At 39.4% G+C, this 27882-nt stretch overlaps 1 long non-coding RNA gene across 1 annotated transcript; it reads left to right on the top strand.

Annotated features, from left to right (window-relative positions):
• Positions 1 to 394: 394 nt before the first annotated feature.
• LOC148045349 (uncharacterized) lies at positions 395 to 14995 on the top strand. Its single transcript, XR_015696568.1, has 3 exons — positions 395 to 537; positions 6407 to 6450; positions 14861 to 14995. It is a non-coding gene; the product is annotated as an uncharacterized LOC148045349 (long non-coding RNA).
• The last annotated feature ends 12887 nt before the right edge of the window (positions 14996 to 27882 follow it).

The raw sequence follows: 27882 nt of genomic DNA on the forward strand, positions 1-27882 counted from the left end.
TTGTAATTCTATATCAAGTATCTTTGGTTAAGCACAGCCATTGCCTAATCTTGTCTCAAGGGCATGAGAATTTCCTTTGAGAAACCCAGTTTATACATTTTTTCTCAATTTAGAGTATCCAGGAGGAATCATATTTATCAATTGATATTAGCTGTGTCAAACCTAGATACTGCAAATTTATTTATTTATTTATGAACATTATGAAATGAGTATCTTTAATCAGTATTTAAACACAGACAGCCATGCCTTTCTGTCAACTTTAATAACTTCTGCCTCTGACTGCAGGGCAACATTAGGCACATGTTTTGCTGCTTAGAATAGTGTTCTTATGAAATTTGACTGTACTGATAATTAACTCCTGGGTTTAATTGTGCTCCATATCACAGCTGCAATAATGTCTTGGCTTCAAAAAGCTTGAAGGCAGTTGGTATTATTGGATACCCCTAGAGAAGAAGAAAGAAAGTTTTGATGTTGAACTGCTCTGGGCATTTGAAGCAATCTGAACAGTCTGCATATGACACTTGACAGAGTAATATGGTAAGTAACTATCTACCGATAGTAGTAATAGAAGCTTTCAATTTCTTCCAGAGAATTGCCCTGGAAATAGAATCAAAGACTTGCTTAAAACAAACAAACAAGAGCTACTTTTGGTAACTATATTTCTCAATCAAATGGGCAATAATTATCCTTAATTATCTGAGAAACTGCCTCTGTCTGATTACATCTGCCTATACCATTAGATCTGGCAAAGGGGTATGCTTTGGGTCCCATTTGCTAGGAATTTACACTTGGCGGGTCCTAGGGCATGGATTTTCTCTGCCATGGTGAAGAGAATCCTCAAAAGCAGAGCTGTAGCTCACCTATACTTTCAGAATATTCTTTCAGAATATTCGAGTATATATCTACTTAATTTCATTTTAAAAATTGAAACAGGGAAACATGTCAAGAACATCAAAGATAACGCTGTCATGCATATGTAAATTCATCAGATTACATAAGTAGACTAGATCAGTGACCGGCAATTACAGTGGCACAGTGGTGGGATTCAATTTTTTTTACTACCGGTTCTGTGGACATGGCTTGGTGGGCATGGCATGGTTTGGTGGGCCTGGCCCACCCACCCCACCCCTCCCAGCAGTCCACATGCAGCCTGTTTTGGATTCAGGTAAATGCAGGGTACACACGGAGGCTCGAGGAGGTTGAAAAATGGGCCTACTGGAACTTCAGGAAGGTTTCCAGCCTCCAGAGGGCCTCCGGGGCCTGTAGAGGCTGTTTTTGCCCTCTCAGAGGCTCAAGGAAAGCCTCCGGAGCCTGGGGAGGGCAAAAATGCCCCCCTTTGCCTTGGCGCAGGAGGCAGAATAGGCCACACCCACCTGCTTTGAGACTACCGAGTGGAGTATATTTGAACATTTGGAGCTGCAAGAATTCACTGACACTGTACTCATACAGAAAAACATGCACAGACAATGTAACAGTGAATGAGCGCATCAGAGTTTACAGTAATCATAAACCCTGGATGTCAGTAGAGGTACAATCACTTCTGAGAGCCCGAAACTCCACCTTCAAGGCAGGAAACGAAGACAAATACAATGAAGCCAGGGCAAACTTGAGAAGAGGCACTAAGGCGGCTAAACAGAAATACAAACAAAAGGTAGAGAATTATCTGGAAGATAATAACTCAAGACAGGTGTGGCAGGGGCTACAACACCTAACCAACTAAAAAGGCAATATGAAAAAAATAGCCAATGCAAATGCCCTGCTACTAGAGGAGCTAAATAGCTTCTTCACCCACTTTGAGGTCAAAAGATCAGTCTCTGTGGCTCTAGCCCAAAGGCCCTCTGACTTCCAGCCACTCACCCTGGATGAACATCAAGTGAGAGCTGAGCTGAAGGCTGTAAATCCCAACAAAGCTGCAGGTCCAGATGGGATGTTGGGGAAAGTGGTAAAAACCTGTGCTGACCAATTAACGGGTCCTGACAAGGATTTTTAACCTCTCCCTACAACAGGCTAGAGTCCCATCATGCTTGAAAACAGCCACAATTATCCCAGTTCCAAACAAAGCAGCCATAAATAGCCTGAATGACTATAGACCCATTGCACTGACGTCTATAGTGATGAAGTGCTTTGGGAAACTGGTCCTACAACACCTCAGGTCCTGTCTTCCATCAAATTTTGATCAACACCAGTTTGCTTATAGAAGCAACAGGTCAACCGGGGATGCCATCACCACTGCTCTACATATTGCACTGAGCCACCTTGAGAAATCTGGGAATTATATCAGAATGTTTTTTTATAGACTATAGCTCGGCTTTTAACACCATCTTACCAGGCATTCTCATTGAAAAGTTGACTGACCTGAGTTTCCCTCCCCTCACTTGTGAATGGATCAAAGACTTCCTGACAGATCATCCACAAACAGTAAGGGTTGGGTCGTTTACATCTTACATGCTGAAGCTCAGCACATGCTCCCCGCAGGGCTGTGTGCTCAGCCCATACATGTACTTGCTGTATACATATAATTCTATATCCTCTGAGCCATCCAACATCATAATAAAGTTTGCAGATGACACAACAGTGCTGGGTCTCAAAACTGAAAGGGACGAATCAGCATACAAGGAATAAGTCCAGAAGGTATCCGCATGGTGCTCAAGAAACAACTTACATCTAAATACCAGTAAGACAAAGGAGATGGTACTAGATTTCCAGAAGCACAGAGAGGAACCTGCCCCACTGTATATCAATGGGGGCTGTGTGGAGAGGGTTTCCCCTTTTAAATTCTTGGGAGTGCTTCAGGGGTGGGTTGCTAATCCCGTTCCAACCGGTTCGGTTGGAACAGGGCCGGCGGCGTCCTCGTGCACGCGCGCAGTTCACGCATGCATCTTAGCGCCTGCGCGATGCTCCAGTTGCTAGCAGAGACTCGCGCAGGCACTGTATGTGCCATCCAGCTGCTCGTGGAGAATCGCGCAGGCGCTGTATGTGCCATGCACCTGCGTGGAAGCGCAGAAGCCTTCAAAGACTGGTAAGGAGCATGGGCCTTTCGCCGTTCCCAGAAGTTAGTTACTTCCGGGTTCGCCGACCAACTGGTTCGCAGGGACTGCCGCGAACCGGTTGAAACCCACCCCTGATGTGCTTATTAGTCAAGATCTCACCTGGAAAAACAACACTTCTCTGGTGATTGGAAAGGCCCAACAGAGACTTCATTTCCTTAGAGTCCTTCGAAAAAATATTTTGTGAAGCTGGGCTGGATTTTTACATAGTTTTATCTAGATGTGTATGTGCGTGAAAGAGAAATTGATGGGGGCCTGGGGAGGAAGTCATTCCCCTTCCCCTGATAGCTGGATAAAACTATGCAAAACTCCAGCACAGCTTCACTGATTACAGGTTTGAAAAGCCAACATGGGTTCGCCTCCAATCAAACTACACTTGGGGAAGGAGAGCACAAGCGAGTGCTGAGGTGACCACAGGAAGAGGCAGGAAGCCAGGCAAAGAGTCATGCTGTAGCACACTTTTCCCCCATGGAAGGCATGGATCAGCTATGTAAAATCCAGCCCAGCTTCACTGATTACAGGTTTGAAAAGGCAACGTTGCTGCACCTGCAATCAAACTACAGGGTCCTTCCCTTCAACCTTTGTCCAAAGCCCCGCACCACACCAGGAAGATGAAGTTTGAATTCCTCCCCCCCTCCAACTCACACGTACCTTTTCCAGGTGCTTCAGAGAGGGCTTCAATGCTGCTCTTGCCTCGGTCCTCTGAAGAAGCCCCGCCCTCGCTTCCTTCTCTTTGAGAAGCACCTTGCAAACAGGGGCAGGGGAGCCTACTGGTATGAGTGTGTGGCCATGCTGCCATGGAATGAGTATGCAAAAGTATGACAAATTTCTGGCACCGGTATGCCCATAGTGGTGCGTATCGGCCAGAACCCACCTCTGGTCTGCATAAGTCTTCTTTCTCTCATTATTGAAAGGGCAAAGGCAGTTATGAATTCAAATGGAGCTATTCTATGTACCACTGCATTGTGGTACAACTTCTTGGAAAAAACTCTTTTAGATATGTTTTAAATTACTCAAGGTTAGTCAAGGAAACATTCTTAAATGGAGTTACAATGAATTTCAATAGAACCAAGAGTAGATCATTGGCAAAATATTCCATAGTTCCACCTGTGACTATGCATAAATAGCTTTTTTGTAACCTTGTTTGAATTTCTACTCTGCATTTCTTTTTCTGTAATTAGCACAATTTTCCTTGCCTTCCATAAAAGCTTTCAATTATCATAAAGAAATTATGAACAAGGAAAAACAAAGACCTATCATGGATGTGCATGAAATTACTCTTATTTGCTTAGGCATTTATATTTCTGATATTCATATACATATTGGTGCTGCTATATACATCCGCACAGCACTTTGAATATAAAGCAGAGGTTTATTTGAAGCCTAGCATTTATTAAAATTTCAGTGCATTTATTATACAATTTCCATTTACAAAGCTGTATTTGTATTCTTTTAAGGTCAGATTCTCAAGCAGAATCTTTTCCTCAGTCCCCAAATGAGAAAGCTGTTTGGTGCATCAAGAGTTCTTTCTATTGTATTTTCAAGCTTGTCTCTGCAACCATAATGGATAAAATTTTATTTTTCTCCTAAGAAACCTGGAACATCCATGACAACAAACAGATTTAAGAAAAACCGAGAAAACTTTATTATTTCTCTCAATTCTTACTAAATATATTTAAGAATTGCAGCTGGTCAAAGTGTCCTCTTTGAATATTTTCAAAGAGAAACCAGCTGCAATCTTAAATGTTTTCATTGTATTGTGAGTGCCATATGCCACTCTGATTTGAGATGTTTATTTGTTATATTTTATACCCTCACTACATATTACAAAAATGACATGAATCATTCTGGAACTGGGCATTTCAACTATGTGTGTTGGCATCCTGGTGATCAGAAGTCAGTGTGGTTTTTAGGATTCAGACGCAGGGGTGAGCTTCAAAAATTTCAGCAACAGGTTCTCTGCTCAGTTGCTGGGTGGGTGTGGCCATGGTGGGCGTGGCTTAGTCAGCCTCCTGCAGCATGGTGGGCTGTTTTCATATTTCCCAGGCTCTGGAGCAGGGGTGGGTTTCTCGCCCCGTTCCAACCGGGGACGGCGGCGTCCTCGTGCACGCGTGCGGCACACGCATGCGTACTAGCATCTGCGTGATGCTCCAGCTGCTCCTGGAGGATCGCGCAGGCGCTGTATGCGTCCTGCGCATGCGTGGAAGCGCAGAACTCGTCAAAACCGGGTAAGGAGCGCGGGCGGGCGGGTGGGCCCTTCGCCGTTCCCGGAAGTTACTTACTTCCAGGTTCACCGACCAACCGGTTCGCAGGGACCGCCGCGAACCGGTTGAAACCCACCCCTGCTCTGGAGGCTGTTCCTTGAGACTCTGGGAGGGCAAAAACTGCCTCCCCCAGGTTTCAGAGGCCTTCCGAAGGCCGGAAATAGGTCCGTTTTTGGCCTTCCGGAACTTAAGGGAGGCTAGGGTGGGATTTGACAGTTCTACGAACTGGCTATAACATTAGCTATGGGTTCTCCCATACCTAGGCGAACCTGTAGCAGCCCACCCCTGATTCAGAGTCAATTGGCTCAAACCAATGTGAAATTTTGCACCCTCCCCAAAATAGAATCTTAATTCTAGAAATATAAATGTAACATAAACATTGTAGTATACAGAGAAGAGTAATTAACAATACAATGATAAATCCACAAAGCTAAGTATCTTTCTAAGTGCAAATGTGAAGAAATTTGCAATACAAAGCTTGCTAAAGTACAGACAATGGCTAAGTAATCATTCCTACACAGATATTTCTTATACGTGTAAAGGGGGAAGAATGATCCATACCATTCTTTTTTCCAGTCAATCTTTCTACAGCAGTTTGAAATTTAATGGATAAATAGGTAAATGAATGAATGTTCAGAACAATATACATAAGACTTAGATATCTGTTCCCCCCACAAATACACAGAACTTGAAAGTTCTGATTTATCTATGATATTTTGCTTTCCCGTTAGAGAAGCTGACATATCTTTCCTTCCAATCTGTGGATTGCAATAATGCAAGTGACATGGAGAATCATTTGACTGGTTTTACTCTCTATTGGTCATAGTTTACAGGCCTACAAAAGTTAAAGGATGAAGAGTTCCTGACCAATAAAAGTTATTAATGTGTCTAAAATCTGTGCCATGTCTAATTTAGCCCTGAGATCAGCTGCTTGGCATTTCTCTCCCTTTTCTACATTGGTTGTTATTCAGCACCCATCCATCCTCAGTTCTTTGAAATAATTTATATTTTCTAGTACAGTGGCCAGTGTAAGGTTTCTTGGATCAAAGAAAATGCATTCTCTAAGCCAATTTATTTTTTATGCTTGTCTTTTAGTAACAGTGTATGCTGGGTTCCATATAGAATCTGGATAAATGGAGGTAATATTTGACTTTATAATGTTTCTACATTCTAGTTTATTTCCCTTCCCTACCCCTTGATGCTTCATTTAATACATATATCAACTGCTTTAGGTTAAGCCCTTGGGTTTGCAAGTAAATTACTGTAAATCACAAATAATTGGTATTCACCACTCCAATAGCAATTTCACACTATAGTTAAACCCTGTTACATCCCCCTCACACCCCCCCAAGGATTTCAAGTATCTTGGAATATTTATTCCATGCAAACTATTTTAAAGTGACTCATTTTCTGAATGTTAAGTATTGTGGCATTCTGTGATTCCCCCCCTTAATATTTCCCATGAGATTGGAAAATGCTGAAATTCCTCTGAGTTTTTAAAAAGATTGATTTTAATTAACTGTCCAAAGAGAGGTTTATAGCATAGACTATTTAGACTCAAGTGGTGTTAATATATTTCCTAAAAATACCAGCATGATGAATTATTTGTAACAGTTTCAGTGAAGGGGTGTGTGTGTGTGTGTGTGTGTACTTATTTAACAATGTTTTAACAAATCTAATTTTTCCTTTGTTGTTCAAATGTTCCGATTCACAACATTTGTACATACTTTATATATTCATGAGAAAACGTGAGATAAGGATATCAAAATCTCCACGTTTCTGGAAAAAGCTAAGTGGTTAAAGCTGCTTTTACATGAGAAGTAATTGCACTTGATATCTTTGTGATCAGAGGTGGTATTCAGCCGGTTTGGACCGCTTCTATCGAATCTGTAATAATGATTCTGTGTAGCTCAGAGGACCAGCAAATTGAACCACCGACTGGCTCCGCCTACCCCCCCCCCCCTATATATATCTTGCCTTTGCCATGCGGCCCAGCTAATCTCTGCACCTCGCTTCAGCCCCTGGCTCACTCTGCTCACCAAAGATAAGCATGCTGCCCGCTTGCCCTTTGCTTTGGGTCATGGCCCAGGGACACGCCGTTCTCTGGCTCTGGCCTTGCCCTGGAGCCTCTGCCCACTCTCTGTTTGCCTCAGCCAGATTGGGGAACATTCCATTCCTCTGCTCCGGCCTTGCCCTGCAGCCTCCGCTCACTTGCCATTCACCTGGGCTGGATCAGGAAACGCTCCATTCCCCCACTCTGCCCTTGCCCCGGAGCCTCCGCCCGCCTCAGCTTGGTCAGGGAACGTGCCACTCCCCTGCTTCAGCCTTGCCCCAGACTTCTTCCCCACATGCCATATCCCCCCTCTGGGCTCAAACTACTCCCCCTGGGCCAAAGCAATTTATTTAGCCTGCAGCCTGCTATGCTAGGCCAAGGGCTGTGGGAGGTGGTGGCATGGGCACAGGAGGGCTGAAGCAGTTTGGAAATGAACCAGATGGTTTTTCTTACGTGTAAGAAGTCCTATCCAGAAGGCGCTGCAGCAGAGATCTTGCAGCCACTTCTTCCATCCCTTGCCGAGCCTTGGTTGCTCATGGAGACAGCTCCATGTCCTTTTCAGGTCAGCTGCTATTTCTCTCCATTGCTGGGAGAGCATCTTGTGCAATTTAGCAGCTGTGAGCCACCACTTTCCTCTAAGACCCATCCAGAAAGCCCTGCGACACAGAGAAACAGCATTCAACATGACAGCTGCTTCTCTGTACCTTAGTACTTTCCGGATGGGACTTAGAGGAAAGTAGTGGCTCACTGGTGCTAAATTGCACAAGACACTCTCACAGCAGTGTGGAGAGAAGCAGCTGCCCCAGAGAGCAGAGGTGGAGGGGAGCAGGCCCCGAAAGGCTGCTTGGTCGAGCCTCGTCACGTGGTGGAAGCTGCGCATGTGCAGAAGCTGCACACATACACAGAAGCAGTGCACACACATGTGTGGAAGCCGCGTGCGTGCTCACCTTTTCAGTGAACTGGTGATAGAATTATTTAAAACCCACGACTGTTTGTGATCCAATCTTAATTACTTGATTACTTGATCATTTATTTATTTATCTATCTTCTGTTGATGAATAATAAATAGCCTCTTTACTGGTAGCTTGCTTTTGTGCAATCTACCTGTGCAATAAAGTAAAAGTGTCTGCAGGAAGAAACACTCTGAAAATGTTAATTATGTAGTTACATCAAATAGATTAAAAAAATAGAAGAGGGAAAATTAAGATCTGCTAGAATCGATTACAGTTGTCTGCAATTTCTGCTTTATTTAATTGCTGTAACTCCCTCTGCTTCCCAGTAATCTTGATACCAATATATTGAAATATGTCTCATGATGCCATGACACAAGCTCCACCCTCTCACTTTCACCTAAAGCAACCAAATTACTTTGAAAATAAAACATAATGTTATTAGCATGTAATCAATAATATATCTCTCTGTCTCTGTCTGTCTGTCTCTGACTCTCTCTGCCTGGTATCTCCTAGCAAAGATTTGGCACTTAGCTGAGCAAAGGCAGAAGCTTACATACCTTTGGTGTGCTATGTTGCAAAGATAAGACAAAAGAAGAAGGCAAACGCAAAGGAAATTACAGTGTGATATTGGAGTGGGTTAGATAAACCCTTCTACATGTCCATATTATTATTTATCTTCCTATTGAGTCAGCATGATAGCCATCCTATCTTTGAAATATGGTTGGTAAATATGCACTATTTGGTTTAGTGGGCTACAAGTTTCTGATAGATTCATGTCCCTTTCATCACTCAGGATCAGTTCACCTTGCTATGAATGCTTTTTTACAAGGTTATGTTAAGCAATTCTGATGTATGCGGGAAGGAAGGATTTGGTAGTCAATGCAACCCACATATGTATGGGGAGGGAGTACTGTTTACTGCAACACGTACAAATACTTAAACAGCAGAGTTCTTTGTCATAATGTTGCAATGTGCATTACTCTGTCTTATAGATGTCAGTGTGCCCCTGCCCAGATTCTGGAAATTATAATAAATATTGGTGCTAAGACCCTTTACATTTTTAAACTCCTTAAAGATGAACTAGGATCTATCCAGCTTGCAAGTGTTAACATTTAACAGCTGTCATCATTCTAGCTTGGATCTGAAAAGAGAAAAGAAGACTTGTTCTGATTTGAAAGTTATTGATATTATGAAGATGCTCAAATCAATTTTTTTCCTTGTATGATTTCTTACAACATTTGCTATGACTGTATTTTCAAATTTGCATGATTAAGAAACCACTGCAACTCTTGCACATCGAAAAACTCAGTTTTGGTGGCTTGACAGAACAGTGGTCGCCTTATCACTGTTTCTTTCCTGGATGTCAATCTTGCAATTTGAGAAAAGTTTTAAAAGAACATGACAAATTCTTGTTGAACATATATCCAAAAATACTACCTGTCCTTCTAAATTTCAGTGAGACAGATATTGGCACAATTGCTTAAGGCATTGTTACTCATCATTGGATTATGTGCAATCAAACAATTTTTAGTTCACTGGATCCAGATGTGGAAAAAAAAGCTCTAGGCCCACCCTTTGCATTTTAAATGACATATTGAACATGCTTTAAAAATCTCTAGCTTAAACCAGCTAGATTCAATTTTCACTCTGTCCATGGAACTGGGACTTCCAGTGTATATGTAATAAATAAACTAGATTCAATAAAATCAACAATAATACTTCAAAAGTATCCCTATCTAAGGAACAGAGATTCAAAATTTGTCATCACTAGCAGGAGATAATCTTATAGTGCAGCAGGTGAAAAGAGAACACCTGCTGTGAAGTTTTATACAGTTTAAAGATGCTGGAAAGATGCCAGGGTTTTTCTAGAGGCACAAGATACACAGCTGTACTCTGCACAGATAATTGAAGGAAAGTCATCCACAAACTTTACTAAGTACAGTTATAACTAATGCTAGGAAGGGCTTTTTCATGAAAAGAATCAGACTGCAAGACCATTTACTGGTGATATATAATACCTACTGGCATATATTCATTCAAGGTAAAATTTTACAAAAACCTGTGTTAGCTGCATAAGTGTCAGAACAGTGCTACAGTATATCCATTGGTATTATACTCCATATTCCAATATATTATACTAAGTATATTAGTCAATATCATACTTATGATTTGCTATTCCTAAATAAGAACTGGAATAGCAAAATCTAAGAAGTTTATTTTAGGAAATCTTAACATCTCAACTACTTTTCAAGATTAGGATTATATTTGACTTTTGGAAAGAAAGACTGCAGACAGCTTTGTGAAAAGCAGAGTGACTGAAGAACGGTGATTGGGCTGTTCCTTTGATAATTCCACTCTGCAAAAGGAGAGGACCTGAGATTATCCACAAGTGCTCTGGACAGCTGCTGCTTTCAAGATAGCAGTGTCTGGCAGGTATAAAGACCTGGGAAATGATTTAGGGGCCATTTAAATCAGGGAAGACAATCTAAATAGTGGCAAAAGACTGGATGAGAACCCACATGCCGAAGCCATAAATCTTCTATGAAGGATGTGTGGCATAATTTTTATATAGCCTAGAAAACACATAATGGACTAATTTCTATATCTATAAAATTTGGGTGAACATGGCAATTAATAGTAGTAAATTCAATTAAATGTTCACTATAGTTAACTGAAATAATGTTTTTAAATAATTTCTTTGGTGTATGTAATTGGTAGTGATTATTAAGTTTTCTAGAGGAACTATATATAATTTTTAAAAATATTACACACTGAAATTGAAGTTGCTTTTCTCCAAGAGTAGGATTATAGGATTTGGATTGAATCATGCTTATATGTATTTCAACACCACTCACTTCAAAGATCAGGCTGAAAACCAATATTCACATTTTATGATTAGAATATGAATGTTATATAAAAGGTATAATATATAATAGTCATGTTTCCAGATGAGATCTAAGTTGATCTGATCTAACAAGTCCATAAAAGGATATTTAAGATGTTTCTTTAAAAAAAATTGTAACAAAGTGTCTTGAATATTCAGTTAGTAGATTGAGAAATATGGGGGTGGGGTTTGATCCATGAAATAAGATGTTGGGTTGACTATTAAATATGCTAACCCTTTTATATTAAACAACATCTCTTTGTTTCAAAATGCAGTTCCTGAAACCCATGCAAATGATGTAATCACATGGCTCTTTGCATAGATTTGCTTCATCTAGCAGCTAATTGAAAAGTATTTGTGGACTCCACTTTAGCGAAGAATGCATTGTTTCCTTCCTTGTAATGATTTACATGCTGATATTGTGGTTGTGACAGCTGAAGGCTACTCTTTTATTAATTGTTTTTTAAAGGGTACAGAAACATACAATATTAATATGCAGTTTTCAATTTATAGATGCATTTTTTCCAAAGAGTTAATCATCTTACTAGCTTACTGTAAGATAATCAGTAGCACAGCAAGGAATATATGAATTTTATAACATTGCTAGCTTCCTCTCTGTCTTGGGAGCTTCAGAATGGATGCACATGATAATGCATGCATTGCCACACTATGATTAATGGGGTGAGGTAAAGAAAGCAAAAAAAATAAAAATCTTTTCATTTCTTCAAACTGCAGCCAATGTATGATGCTAGACATAAAATCATTGATGATGTTGCCAAATTCTCAGGATCACATTGTGATTTATTCAGACTCAATCAGGGCTAAGTCAGCCTTTTGAAAATGGTCATGTTCAAGGAGACTTGCTAATAAATAAAATAGAGCACTGTCCTTATAAGTAAAATCTAATGTTTTGAAATACCGTTTTTGTCTCCTTTCAAGAATAAAGAATACTACCTTTCAAGAATGAATAATGCTATAATCTGTAAATCATGTGAAACAATTTGACTTCTGAATCTGGTATGTTAAAAAAGGAGCAAGTCATAGTTTGTAGCTACCATATAGCAATCAATAAACCATGGCTAGAAATTGGATTTATTAGCCAAGTCTTCTAGCACAAGCCAAGTGTGATCCTTGAAGTAGCACACATTTCTTAGAATATTAGAGTTGGAATTTAGTGTGGAATCTGCTAAAGCATTTCAGATAGATGGTCTCCCAGACTGTCTGCCATATTCTATGAAGCAAGGAAATATACCACTTCACAATCAATGTTCCTCTAATTTCTGTCTCGCTGTGGGTTAAAAAATTGTTTTGTGCAGCTTTTCTCAAACGCAGTATAAATTTGTGCACCAAAATATGCATGTAAAAGGAAATTATTCATGCATGTTAAAATGTTTACAAATTTCTTAACTAAAGTAGAGAAACCAGAACGCTTAATAGTATGTCACATACACTTACACATTATACTTGCTGATCACTATGTATTGAATTATTCCTAGTTCAACAGAAGTATTTTCATCAGAAAATATTTGCTTATTGAAGAAGCAATTATAATTTATTTATGAAAGTCCACAGGTTTTATAATTTTTCTCTGCAAACATTAGCATTCAACTATTTTAGTTTTGTCAAAATCTAGTAATCTGTCATTTCAGCTCCTTACACACATAAGCATTTCCAAATGCTCAAAGTATAACTGTTTTCTCAATTTGTTCTTTATGGAATATATTAAACTAAATCCACACTCATAGATTGTCCTAGGTCAGGGGGTCAAACTCAAGTCCTGGGGGCCAGATTCAGCTCGCAGGTTGCTTAGATATGGACTGCGGGGCCACCCTGGAAACAGTGAAGGACCAGGCCGCGGTGCCTCTGCCAGCAAAAATGTTTTTACTGGCAGAGGGTTGCAGGAGGCCATCACGGTAAAAAACAGAGCCCAGGTGAGCCGTGTATGACCCCCGGGCTTCATTTTTGCTGGCAGAGGCTGCAGGATGCCATCATGTCCGAAAATGGAGCCTTGACGAGTGACGTTGATCTGGACATGCCCACTGGGGACATGCCCATTAAGGTCCCCTGAGGACAAACACAACCCTGATGTGGCCCTCATTGAAATCAAGTTTGATATCCCTGTCCTAGATACTGTTAATATTCTTCCAATATTAATCAATTTTGCAAGATCATTTGGAGTTCATTTGGAGATGTAAAAAAACACCATCCACAGAAAGATTGACAGAACTTGGCCTTTAAGTTTTTCATCAACAACAAACATTAAGTTACTGCATCACTCAACTATTATTGATTCTTCAGCCAAACAAACCTGCTTGAAGAGAGCAGCATATGCAAAGCATGCACACAGAGAACTGGTACTAACCGGTTCAAGAGCTCACCTCTGTGCTGAATGCAGAAAGACCTCTTTCATATCTGCTGCCAATCCAGGCAGATTATAATAAACTCAGTGTTGTCTTTCCTTTTACTCCTCCTACCCAAACACTCTCAAAGCATTTACAGGTAGGGCTTGACTTACAACCATTTGTTTAGTGACTGTTAAAATGGCAGTGGAAAAAATGACATGATAATTTTTCACACTTATGACCATTGCAGCATCCCCATAGTCACATGATCAAAATTCAGATACTTGGTAATTGGTTCATATTTGTGATGGTTGCAATGTCCCGAGGTCATGTGATCACCTTTTGTGACCTGACAAACAAAGTCAATGGAGAACCCAGATTCACTTAACAACAGGTGACTAACTTAACTGCAGTGATTCACTTATCAACTGTGTCAAGAAAGGTCCTAAAATGGGCAAAACCCACTTAACAATTGTCTTTACATATTTTTGGGCTCAATTATAGTCGTAAGTTGAGGACTACCTGTACATATTCCAATTTGTTTCCATGATGTCTATGACATGATATTTATTCTCCCATGTTAAGAAATCAAGTTCTCCCTGTTGGTTTCCTATACTTTTACATCAGTGTAAAAATATCTGAGATGTGAATCGTGTCCTTCTGGCTTAATTTCTTTATATATATAGACAATATATATATGTGTGACCTTCCTCCCATACTTGGGCATACCAGGGGTTGTGACTTTAAGTATATACCTCCCACCCTGGCTGGCTGATAAGGAGTCGTTCTCTGTAGCTCAAATGGTTAACTCCCTGCCTGGGAGGCAATGGAGCACAGGTTCGATTCCCAAACATGGGTATGGCTAGCTGATGAGAGCTAAATAGCTTGAAATAGATCTATACTAGTCTCCCTTTATTTATTTATCAGCATAAATATAACAATTATATAATTATATATAATATATATAATATATATATATATATATATATATATATATATATATATATATATATATATATATATATATATATGTGTGTGTGTGTGTGTGTGTGTGTGTGTGTGTGTGTGTGTGTGTGTGTGTGTGTGTGTGTGTTTTATTTGTGCTGATAAATAAATCTAGATAGATAGATAGATAGATAGATAGATAGATAGATAGATAGATAGATAGATAGAGATAGAGATAGAGATAGAGATAGAGATATACCAGTCTCTGAGTTCTATCCTTAGACTTCACCATTAATTCCTGTGGTTTTGGCTCCAGCTTTGGATGTATAATCCACTCTTTGCTTTTATCACATTTCCCTTTTGCCTCTTTAGGAGATTGACATGACAACTATCAAATGCACCCTTTCCAGCTTTGTGAGATATAGCCCACCTCTTGTTGGGAGTTCTTCATGAGTTAGCTCAATCCATGGTTGAGGAACCAAAGCTTTCTTGGATTGCCATTTATGTGGTCAGTTGCTCACTTTCAAAACCCCTTCTCTCTAATTTTTAATATGCCATTATTTTAAAATATTCTAGATTATTTTGGAGAGTAAATGCTCCCAGTGAATTTATAATTCTTTTAGTGATCTCCGCTTAGCTCTACAAAACATAAAACTTTATAAAAATCTTATCACTCATCTATAACAAGAGTATTTTGATATTCCCTATGAGTTTTACTTTATTAGTGTGTTTTATACTATTTCAGATATTAATGTATAAATTTGCGCAAAGTAGGGAGGCACATTGTTTGAACTTTTTTGCTGGTATAAAAATGTTTCATTAACCTTTAAAGTTAATGTCAGCATGATTTTACTACATTCTGCTAATCTCCTGGTAGCAAGCAAAAGTTCTTAAAATTGTTTTATAATAGTTAGCTGACTTATGGTTTGTTTCAGTTTATGCATTTTTAAGACAGCTATCCTATTCTATCTCCCTTAATACTGTCTATATGTCTGCTTACTTTTCCATGATCAAAACATAATATTTTAGATTGAAAGATATGTGATTAATTGGACGTGCTGTGCACAGAAAAGTACAAATCTAGCCAAGCCCACATGTTCTATTCAGACATGCCTGGTCTATTTGAAGGAAACAAATATGGCCTCTTCCTACTTCATTCCTGTCCTTCCTATCTTTGCAAGAGTCCATTTCCTAGGAAGTAAAGATGAGGAATTGTAGAAAGATATGGCTGGAATGGGCAAATTTAGGGGAGCATGGGTATTCTGTATTCTGAATGGCAGCTTGTGAGCTAACCTCATACAAACAAGCAAAAATTTAGAAAGAGATGTTTACTGTTGTTGTTGTTCTCTCTCTCTCTCTTTCGGAATTTGAAGCAAGTCATAAAATTAATAAAAAGAGAAAAGAAAAGGAGTATAGGGTAAAGGTTCCCCTCGCACATATGTGCTAGTCGTTCCTGACCGGGGGGGGGGGGGGCGATGCTCATCTCCATTTCAAAGCTAAAGAGCCAGCACTATCCAAAGATGTCTCCATGGTCATGTGGCCGGCACAAGTAAATGCCGAAGGCTCACAGAATGCTTTTACCTTTCCACCAAAGGTGTTTCCTATTTTTCTACTTGCATTTTTACATGCTTTCGAACTGCTAGGTTGCAGAAGCTGGGACAAGTAACGGGAACTCACCCCATTATGCGGCACTAGAGATTCGAACTGCTGACCTTTCTGATCAACGAGTTCAGCATTTTAGCCACTAACCTACCACATCCGTTTGAGCCACCATGTCCCTTGTATGTATATAGTGTATGTATGCAGTGACTATGCAGTGGGCTAAAAAAGAGAGGACCTTAAGGAGCAGGTAGGGAAAATTTTCTAGAACAAGTACTAAATGTGCTATAACCACAAGAAGCAAGGACTTGACAAAAATTAATAGCACTTATATAAGGATGTTGCATGTTCTGAATGGTTGAATAAACAGGACATAGTAACCAGTGGCCTGAAAAACAAGACCCATGGGAAACAACAAACAAGTGGTAGAGATAAAGCAATGAGGAAATGAGAGACGAAAGAGGACTTGGTGTAGGGCAAGATAAAGAAAAACAACAGCAACAACAATAACAAACAACAACATAAATCCAAAGTAGGTCTGTTCCTGCTGAAGCCCTTCTTGGAGTAGTGCCATCATTCCAATCCCATGCTTGTGTGTGCCATGGGAGCAAAGAACCTGTTTGTCTGGTTTGGAGAGGCAATTTTGCAATGCTAGAAAAAGGGCAATCCAAATTCTATGGACTTAGCATAGCAGCATTGCCATCCAGTGTATCCTCAGTTGCAGAGGAATAAATTAATACATCTGTGTGCTCACTCAGTTAATGGAAAAGATTGTGCTCAAAATCTAGATTGAGTAGAAAACTATACTAGTTTATGGTTACCATATTTCAACAGAAAGTTTTTTTCAGTGTTTTGTGCTGTAGTAATGCTATTTATTCCTACCACTTCATATCCATTGGTAAGAGGCAACAAAGTAGGCTTATTTCAAATAATAAGCCATGCACGTGTATGTATACTGAATGCAAATGACTCATTAAATTAGTGATGGTTCCTCTGGTCTTTCCTACTAGAGGTAACAGAGCCTGAAGCAGTACTTGTCAAGGGGAACAGGCTAAGTTCCCCAAACTCATCTCAATAATGGGTAAAAGCTAATTGGTGCATATTAGGACGTGTGTGATTCCAAAGCCCAAACTCAACAAATGCATCTAAATAAGGGCAAATTGGGCCGCTTAAAAAAAAAAAATCTTAGTAACTACAAAGTCCAAGCCAAATAATAAGAGTGGAGCTGAAATAAAATTTCAAAGTCAAATCCCTCTTTTTTTAAAGAGTGTTTTTATGATAATAAATATGTTGCTATCTCCATTATCTCTCGAAAATTACTGTTTGTGAAATAAAATCAGCTAAACATTCAGATCATGAACTGTGACTTCTAGGATCTTGTATGCGTATGCTTGTTGGTCATCCCCAGTCCAACTCTCTTTCTAGTATTTGTCAATTAAAGGGGATCAAGGCAGGGCTGGGCTGCTGGGGATTCGCAGGAGTTCGGGAGAACCTCTAGATGAGATTCTGTGCAGTTTGGAGAACCCCAAAATCCCACTCCTGGCTTGGCCCTGCCCACCCCTCCCTCACAGGAGTCCCTATGCGACCTATTTTGAATGCAGGTAAGTGCAGTGCGCAGGGAGGCTCAAGGAGGGTGAAAAATGGGCCTACCAGAAGTTCGGAAAGACCAGAAACAGGCCCATCTCTGGCCTACAGAAGGCCTCCATTTTTGCCTAGAGAGGGCAAAAACACCCCCCACCCCCGTGGTGCAGGAGGCCAACTTGGCCACGGCCACCCAGCAACCAGTCAGAGAATCCTTTGCTAAAATTTTTGAAGCTCACTCCCGCTTCAAGGGCCAGGTGTCTTTCAACAAATAGCAGGGAAGATTCACACTTCTTGGCTACTGCAATGCTGTGGCTTCTATGATGGTCGACAAAATCAGTGCATGCACTGTCTTTCATGCACTGTCCTTAATACCAGAAGTTCAGGTTTTTTCCCCCAGGTTCCTGGGAGGAATTTTCATTGCCTAAAATACAGAACTGTTACTGAAGCAGACTTTTTTTTTTCTTATTGGAATAAACAGTTGTGCAGCAAGAACAGAAAAAAGCCCATTCTTCCTCACCGTGTTTATATTTGCTCCTGTGAACTAGCTACAATTCTATTCATGTAACATACAATAAGCAAGACTTCTATTTGTACAATCAAACTTGTTGATGTCATTTCTTTTGTAACAGCTTTAATATTTTTTCTCATCACATTTAAAGCTGGTTGAAATATTACAAAAGACTCTGCTCGCACAAACAATTTGTACAACTAAACAAACTTTTCACCCCATGTATGTTGAACTCAAGTACTGTGGAAATTTCCTTGAACTTGGTAACTCTTACACTCCAATTTTACATTTTAAAGCTCATCATTTTTTCTAAAGTAAAGGTTTTTTTTTAACAGGCTTGACAAGAAAACAAATAATCTAATGGAAAAATTTGTAGAAATAACTCCATTGCTGAAATAACTAAACGATTGTAGTCCTATACTATAATCATTCCAATAGTTTGACCTTTTGGTCACATGTTTCTAATCAATATTGTTAATGTTTACACGAGTCAGTAAGGAGAGAAAAGTAGTATGATAAATATATTATTGTTGCTATAGGACATGTTTTTAAATGTCTAAATACTAATCGATATCTAGAAATTAGGTATTGACTACTGTAAAACAGTTTCATAATATGTAATTATTGGTTTGGTCTTTTAGAAATTAGACTTTCTCACTTTGGGAATAGAGTAAATAGACTGTCATGCAATTAAAGTGTGTTATGACCTTTTGATTCAAGTTTCCTCTTTCCAAAAAGTTATTAAATTTAAATATGATTGCAGAGCCCTATTATGCTCAAAGCATCAATTTTTAATTATTGTAAGGTCATTGCTGGAATATATGTGATTCGTGCAATATTTTAGTATACTATTTATTTTCATTTCACAAGCTCACAGCTGTTTCGGTTCCCCTTAAGCAGATCTATTATTCCCATTAAAATTTGAGCCATGTTATTTTCCTAGAAGTTATTCATAGCTTCATATCCCAAGTAGTCCAGCTGCACAACCCAGTGTACAATTATGGTGAAAATTCAGAGATATAAGTGAGATATTTCAGTATAAATTAAAATTATTAAATCTATTTATATATGAGGAACAAATTATGACTTATCTGGTGAATTAGTTCCTCCTGCCATGAACTCATTAATGTGGACACTGTCCCATAAAAGTCTCCAAACATTTTGCAGATTTTTTTAAAAACATGACTTCCCCTGCTGTGGTATTGTGCTCTTCCTCTATGACAACTTAAGCATCATAGGCTAACTTGCAAGTTCAAACCATTGAATTAAACAACACACACACACACACTGTCACACACCGTGTGTGTGTGTGTGTATAAATACCAGTTTTTCTACCACCAGTTTTCTATGCATTTATGTTTTTAGGAATGGGCTTGCACACTGGGCAATGACTTAATGTGGCTTGCTTGGTTTTGACACAGTGTTGTGTGAATTCATGCAAACATGAGCATAAGGAGTAGCACCCCTTTTTGTTTTCATTCTCCAGGTGCCATACGAAATAGGGATTACCTTCATTAGAGAAGGTACATCTGAAAATTTTCATCTCGTTTTTTAAAATGTTGTGATCTGTGTTTTGTTATTCTACGTTTCTTTGCCTTTTTAGAAAACCAATTGCTATATTTAAAAGCTGCTATCTTCTATATATTCCTAGCTTAGAAGTCATATGACCAATAGACCATGAATTAATAACTGTGATTTTGATTTAATATACCCATTTGAACTATTCTTGACATAATGAAAGAATCTATACAGAACAAAAGATATTTCATGTTAGGGAACAATGGCAATTTTAAACAAGCTCCTTCCTCCCATTCATCCTATATCCTTGTAATATAAATGTATTATAAATTTAATAGGTTATATGCTAGTCCATGTTGAGTACTGTCTGTCCAACCAAAAAAATGTTTTTACACTTAAATTATTGATTTTTTTAAAAAATTGTCCAGAGCTATCATTTAAAAAGAACTGAATAGCAGAGTGGGCATGACTTGATCTAAGTGGGCACGATCAGACATTCTGGCTGTGTAAGAACCAGAGGTGGGTTCCTACCAGTTCTAACCTCTTCTATAGAAGAGGTTCCACAAATCTACAGTCCCATTTAGAACCAGTTCCAGTCGTCCCCCCCCCCCCCGTGCATCCGCACATCATCAAGATGAAGAAAGAGAGGAGGAATTCTGGGAGTTGAAGTCCACAAGTCTTAACGCTGTCAAGTTAGAACACCCCTGGGATTTTTTTCTTAAGGGTTAGGAGTGCAAGGGTCTTGTAACTTGACAGCTTTAAGACTTGTGTGCTTCAATGCCAGAGCTCCTAAGCCAACATTACTGGAGGAGGAATTCTGGGAGTAGAAGTCCACAAGTCTTAAAGCTGTCAAGTCTGAACACCCCTGGAGTATTTTTTTCTAAAGGGTTAGGGGTGCAAGGGTCTTGTAATTTGACAGCTTTAAGACTTGTGTGCTTCAAATACCAGAGTTTCTGAGCCAACATTTTGGTTGCTAAGAGTGTTGTTAAGTGAGTTTCACCACATTTTACAAGTTTGCTACGCTCACCCAGTCACATGGCTGGCAAGCCACTCTCACCTGGTCACATAACTGGTAAGCCACCCCCCACCCGATTACATGGCTGGAAAGCCACTCCCACAAAGCAGGCCACACCCACAGAAGAGGTTCTAAAAAAATTGAAACCCACCACTTGTAAGGACATTCCCTAGATCCCTCCTTTGCTGGAAAAAGTGTATTGAATTCTTTCCTTATGTTCCTGTGACTTTGTTCCTGTCACTGCTGCAGACAGAGCTTTGGCTTGACTTTGGACCACCCTTGGATGGCTTTCTTTAGAGCTAGACCAACTGCTTCTGAGTTGACACAGTTTTCCTGCCTTTAAACGGTTCAGATTCATTCTGATCCAGGCAAAAAATGTATCTTGGTTCTAAACAAATTTCTTCATTTATTTATGACTCTTATTTATGACTCTTAGTTTATCTTTTCCTCCTCTTTCATAAGAGATTTACGACAAGCCAATTAAAGTGCACAGACTTGTAATTTGCATCTCAGTCTGTCTGCTTTCAGTGCCTGGGACTCTTGCCAAGGTGGCACAGAATGGTTTGCTCCATAATATCAAAGGAGAAGCGTGCAGGGATCTCCTTCCATGCAGCATATCTCAGTCCTCAAGATGTTCAAAATACTTAGAATGACTTAAACACCAAGGTATCCTCAAAATTAAGGAGATACATCAGTTTTTCTTTTCATGTCATATTAATCCCACTTTTTTCTCAAGCTGCTACATAAACAAAAGAAAAGTGGTGTTCTTACATGTCCTAATAGAGTTGTGGTACCTTGTGGTATTAATCTCTCATATCCCAGAAAAATACAACCAAAAGCTATCTAAAGAATCATGTTTATGGTCCTGAAGTAGGGAGGTACTAATAACCAGCAGCAGATTCACCTCAATGGTGGGATTCAAATAATTTAACAACCGCTTCTCTGCCTTAATGATTTCTTCCAACAACCAGTTCACCAAACTGCTCACAAAGTTAACAACCGGTTCTCCCGAATTGCTGTGAACTGGCTGAATCCCACCACTGATTCACCTTCTCACATTATTCCACCAATGTGTAATGATAAAGAGGCAAGCAGGCACAACAAACTGACTCAATTATTTATCTGAGGTGAAGTGCATAATGGTGTTGTGTCCAACTTTTTGTTTCTTACAATGCATGAAAGTGCTTTCTGCCTTCTGAAATAATGCATGAAGTGATGTCTTAGTTGGAGAGGAAAATTCTCCACCATGCCATTAGCTATTCCTGCCATAATCTGTTCAACCATATACTTAATCACCAGTATTTTGAGCCACCAATTTTGTGGCGCCTTTCAGAACAGGCATTGTACTATTAAACTTTACCTACTACAGCTGGTACAGGTCGTCCTCAACTTACAACAGTTCATTTAGTAACTGTTCAAAGTTCTAACAGCACTGAAAAAAGTGACTTGTGACATTTTTTCACACTTACGACTGTTCCAGCATCCCCATGATCACACACATTGGCAATTGACTCATATTTATGACACCTGCAGTGTCCTAGGGTCATATGATCAGCTTTTGCTACCTTCTGCCAAGCAAAATCAATGAGGAATCTAAATTCACTTAGCAACTGTGGTAGGAAAAGTTGTAAAATGGGACAAACTCACTTAACAAATGTTTCACTTAGCAACATAAATTTTGGGCTCAGTCATAACTCAAAGGATTATCTATATCAGTAGGCCTACTTAAGTGATGTTTTAGCAAACTAGACCCTGAAAGACATTTTGTATCTTTGCATCTGTGGATCTAGGATAAGATAGTATGGTATCCCTTGAGCCTAAGGCTATTTAATCTTAGTCTGAATGGCATATTTGTAATGGGGAAATCAATCCCTAGGCTCGTGATGGGGAACCTATGGCATGCGTGCCACAGATGACATGCAGAGCCATTTCTGAGGTCACGTGTGCCGTTGCCTTGTCACCTCCCCATCTGATTTCAGCCTTGGTTTACGCCCTCCAGAGGTTTCAGGGAAGCCTCCTGAAGCCTCTGGAGGGCAGAAAATGGCCCAATGGGCAAACTGAAAGTTCGGCTCTCCCCTGTGCATGCACACAACCCCCCCACATGCGAATGCGCCCCCTTTCCCCCTAGCTTTTGGCATGTAATGGAACGGTGGACCCGTTTTTCACCGTCCACACCTTCCAGAGGCTTTCTAGGACTCTGGGGAGGGGGAAGATGGCCTCCCCCACGCCGCCCAGAAATAGCCTGTTTTCTAATCCTGTTTGCATGTTGGGCTGTTTTTCACCCTCTGGACGAATAAAACAGCCCAATGGGCAACCCCGAAGTCCATTCCTAAATTTCCAGTTTGCATGTTAGGCCATTTTTCACCCGCTGGATGGAAAAAAACAGCTCAACACAGAAACAGGAAGGTGGAAAATGGGCCATTATAGTACACCTTGGCCGTTTTCACCCTCCCCAGACTTCTAGAAAGCCTCTGGGGCCTGGGGAGAACTGGGTCCACTGTGCCATTGCATGCCAAAAATGTGGGAAAGGCATGGGGGGGGGGGTTGCGCATATGTGCAGGAGGAAGGCTCATAGAATTATGCACGCATGACCCCCCCCATGTTCCCCCATTTTTGGCATGCGATGGCAAAAAGGTTAGCCATCACTGCCCTAGGCTGTGAATCAGAAAAGATGCAGCTCTTCCTCATATAATCTTAAAATATTCTCAGAGTCTGGTTTTCTCTCTGTGTCTAAATTGGTAGAGCCAAACAGCATGATCTCATCTTGTGCCAGGTGTAAGATTTCCTTTTCCAGTATTGTTCTCACAGTGCCAACAGGTACTACTCAACAAAGGCATGTGAGTATATTGTTTTGCCCAGCAGATCTTATCTCCCTCCATCTGCTCGTCTATCCCTTGCAGTCGTGGTTTATAGCAAGGCAATGTTCTTATTTCTACAATAATACTATTCTCTCTTCTATACGCTTGCACTGCTTAACTGGTTTAAATATTGCTCATTGTGACTGATATGCATATTACAACCTTAGATGAGCAGTCAGTAAAATGAGGCAGATATATTTGTAGTTAAAGTAGGTGATGATATGGTGTTATTAATAAGTATGGTTGTAAAAAGTTGATTTATAGGAGGAAATTGCTTCAAAATCACCACCTTGGCGGATGGTCTTTAAATTTAAGATATCAAGGGACCCTTCTCAATGTAAAAAAAATCCGTACAGAACCCATTAAATAGTACATTTCATGCAATACATTTTATTTGAACAAAATGTTGCAATTAATGTTGTAATAATACTTTTCACACAATGTAAACAGAAACTATTCACATTGAACCCTTGGATGATTCACATAGAACCTTGAGGTTCTGGGGAACATAATTTGAGTGTTGCTGACATAGAGCAATTGGTGATAGCATACAAATTCCTTGCTCTGGCATCTGGAACTATTGAGATTATGAAAGGGATTGATTGATTATGTGATATCAAGTGATTGGCGACTCTTAGCAATCACATTCATGGGTATGAATGGAGAGAAGATACATGCATACTGATAATTAGACACACAGGCTTCGATTGTAAAGAGGTGGAGGTAGAGGGAACTTTCAAAAGTTGGATTCTCAAAATAGCATCAGATGAAGTAAAAGCATAATTCCAGAAATACTACAGTAAATTGTTTGCTCTTTGCTGGACCTATCTGTCATTCTGATAGCTTATGACTTGACTGTTTGATATTTACAGGTTACTGGTAGAGATGTTCAGCCTTGAGCAGGCTATATGTTCATAAGCCTTTGGTTCATTTGCAGAAAGGTTGAAAAAGCATTTATGAAGAGCTTTGCTTGATCTGTCAGCTGGCTTTCTACAATGACAACTTAAAAGTTTCAATGATGTTATAGTGGCCTGCATTAAGAAAAGATTGGGAATATGAGTTTCAAGGCAAATACACCATTATATATTGTCTCCTTTATCTTGTGTTGGGTTAAGAATAGTAATATTTGCAGGGTTGCAGAATGTTGTAGAGCTCACATTACAGCAGCAAAGCAAATCACTCTGTTGCTAGGGCACACAGCACAATTGTGGAAGCAGCCACCATTTCCCAAGCTGTAGTGTGGTTGCCTGGAAAATGGCAGCTACTTCTGGGATCACACCATGTGGCCCAGCAATGGTATGGCCTGTCCTCCTTGTACAACCTAAGCTCTGGAGATCTTCAAAAGATGAGAAGGAAGGTATGGGACCCAGTAGGATGGCAGTAGGTCCAAGACCTTTGGACAACCAGGACAGGATGGAAGATAGGTGGGGAGTGCTACAGCATCCCTGAGTTAGTTGTAAGGCTGAACAATCATGAAGATACTACGGCAGCCATAATTTCAGGACCAGATCATAAGAAGCTTTTGGAGAGCTGACCCATCTGTCATAACTTTGAAGTTGCTAAGTAAATAGTCTTAAGTCGAAGAGTATCTCTAACAGCAGAAAATATACAAATGGAATACTAAGTGCTGTTGTTAAATCAGGAAGACACAGATCAGAAATAAATAAATAAATAAATAAATAAATAAATAAATAAATAAATAAATAAATAAATAAATACACACATTTTACTGACAATTATTTTATCATTTAACACTGTATTGTATGATTGAGGCATCACAGTTTTAAATGTATGCTCATTCATTCAGATCCTTTGCATATTTATTCATAGCAAATTCTCTAATATACAGTAGAAACTGTTTCTAACAACACTCGTTCCATTCTGAGTTTTAATTTTAAATAGTTGCTTTTCCCACCATAATAACTAATAATTTGTATTTTGTCTATTTAGTTATCTATAAGTTTCCCCTTTGATTTATGTTTTGCAGCAATTACATTCTCTTTTTTTAATATTTCAATTGTTACTCATTTTCTAATTCTTTAGGAGGCAAGAATGGGCATTAAACTCGGGGTGCTAGACAGTAAATCAAGTCACTAATCTGACTTATGTATCACATTAAACACAGAAAATCCACCACAAAATCATTACACTAAAAATGACTATTTTGATTGATTAAAATGCATAGTGTTAAATCACGGTGAGTGATGTGACATTACAATTTTACATGTCATATTTCTGTCAAGACAATGAAGGTAAAAGGCATTGTCATCAGACGATAACGGACACTGAGAAGAACCCTTATGTTAGATTTATGGCTTGGTTTAGATTTAGAAAGAAGTAATTCTTACCTTGTGCTACTTATCAAATGACTGTAAATTCAATGATGATGTAAAATTGTAAGGCAGAGCCACTTAGAGTTTTGACAAAGTGCCAGCTATAAAGTATTTACTGTTCTCAATGGTTCTGCCTTGTACACTTAAATATTGATCAAAATCATAAACCTTTCTGATAAATGTCCCTGATCTTTGCTGCTTTAAAAAAACCTTCTAAAATTAAAAAATGTTTCAATAATTTTAGAACAATTCTATGTATCTTTTTTAAAATATAGATTTTAATGTTGTAATGGAATGCAATGGAATACATTATGCCATCTGTTCTTGGATTTCATTGCATTATTAAAAGATCAAGCTAAGTTTGTGAACTTAGATGATGATTACTGCTGATTAAACAGCAAGTTGTCTAATAGCAATTTAGGGCTTAGAGTAATTCCTCAGGCATTTAATTTTAAAGCTACATTTGTCAGGTTTTTATTAATAGCATTAAATGCTTGCATTCATATTGGCTAAAGCAACACAATAATGCTGTTCAACATATTCTGCGCAATATTGATTTCTAAGATAGACTACCCATATTGAATATCCATATCAGGAAGGGTTTCCCTATTAAGAATATTCAAATACACAATTCTATATTTTATAACAGGATTATAGATTATTCACTCATCATACTACGTGGAATTTGTGTGTGTGTGTGTGTGTGTGTGTGTATACATATACATACATATATGTGTGTGTGTGTGTGTATATATGTATGTATGTATGTATGTATGTATGTATATGTATATGTATGTTGTATTTGTGCTGATAAATAAATAAAGGGAGACTAGTATAGATCTATTTCAAGCTATTTAGCTCTCATCAGCTAGCCATACCCTTACTGGAATTTGAACCTGTGCTGTATTGCATCTTAGGCAGATGTTTTAACCACTAAGCCACAGGTCCTCCTCCTATATCAGCTTGAGCCAGGGGGGTAGGTATATATTTAGTGTCACAACTCCTGGTATGCCCCGATTATGGGAGGAAGCTAACTGCTTCCATTCTCTGTCCCATCGGCTCGTCACAAGAGACCATCCAGACAGAAAGCCCAATATTTTTACTGTTGCCTTTCTTACATTTGTGTTGTATTTGTGCTGATAAATAAATAAAGGGAGACTAGTATAGATCTATTTCAAGCTATTTAACTCTCATCAGCTAGCCATACCCTTACTGGGATTCGAACCCAGTAAGAAAGGAACCCAGGAAAAGGGCTGACCAACTCACAGGAGAGGATAATGAGCAGCTGTTGCTCGTTAGGGTCTCTTCCCGCCCTGCGCGGCGTCGACACCCCATCCAGGGTCCTCCACCTCCTCCAAGGCTGACCCACCAGCCTACTCGCTGTCGGACTCTGGTGGCAGCTCCAACGGCTCCTGCCGGACCCTAACACCCTGTCCAGGGTCCTCCACCTCCTCCAAGGCCCACCCACCAGCCCCTGTACTGTCGGATTCTGGCGGCAGCTCTAACAGCTCCTGCTGGGCCACAACATATATATATATATATAATACTTAGGTTGGAATAAATATCTATCCTATCTCTAGCTTTCTGTTATTACTGTTCTTGTTATCCTTGTTGCTTTATTATAGTCCTTAAAAGATAGCAAGCATGGAATCTAATGAATTTTGTGGAAGATTTGCCTTAAAGAGGGCAACAGCAAAAAGAACCACATTCAGTTTGTGAGAGAAATAGGAAAAATATTACCTGGGAAATTTTCTGGAGAGAAGGTGTGCAACAAGAAAGCAATATCTTGATCCAATCAGCTAATTTTCCCCCCTCAAGGGTTTCATAGTTGCTGTAGAACATTCAATTTAAGTCAGATCTTATAGAAAATATTGACAAATGTGATTGCTGAAATTATTTGAATTAGAAGAATAACAAATGAAACAATGTATGATAAAATGGGTTAAACATTTTGGTAAAAATATACAGATTTTTACAAT

This window comes from Thamnophis sirtalis, unplaced genomic scaffold, assembly GCF_051295495.1.
Source record: "Thamnophis sirtalis isolate CommonGarterSnake01/CBP01778 unplaced genomic scaffold, rThaSir2_p1.2 scaffold_5, whole genome shotgun sequence".
Lineage (NCBI taxonomy): Eukaryota > Metazoa > Chordata > Lepidosauria > Squamata > Natricidae > Thamnophis > Thamnophis sirtalis.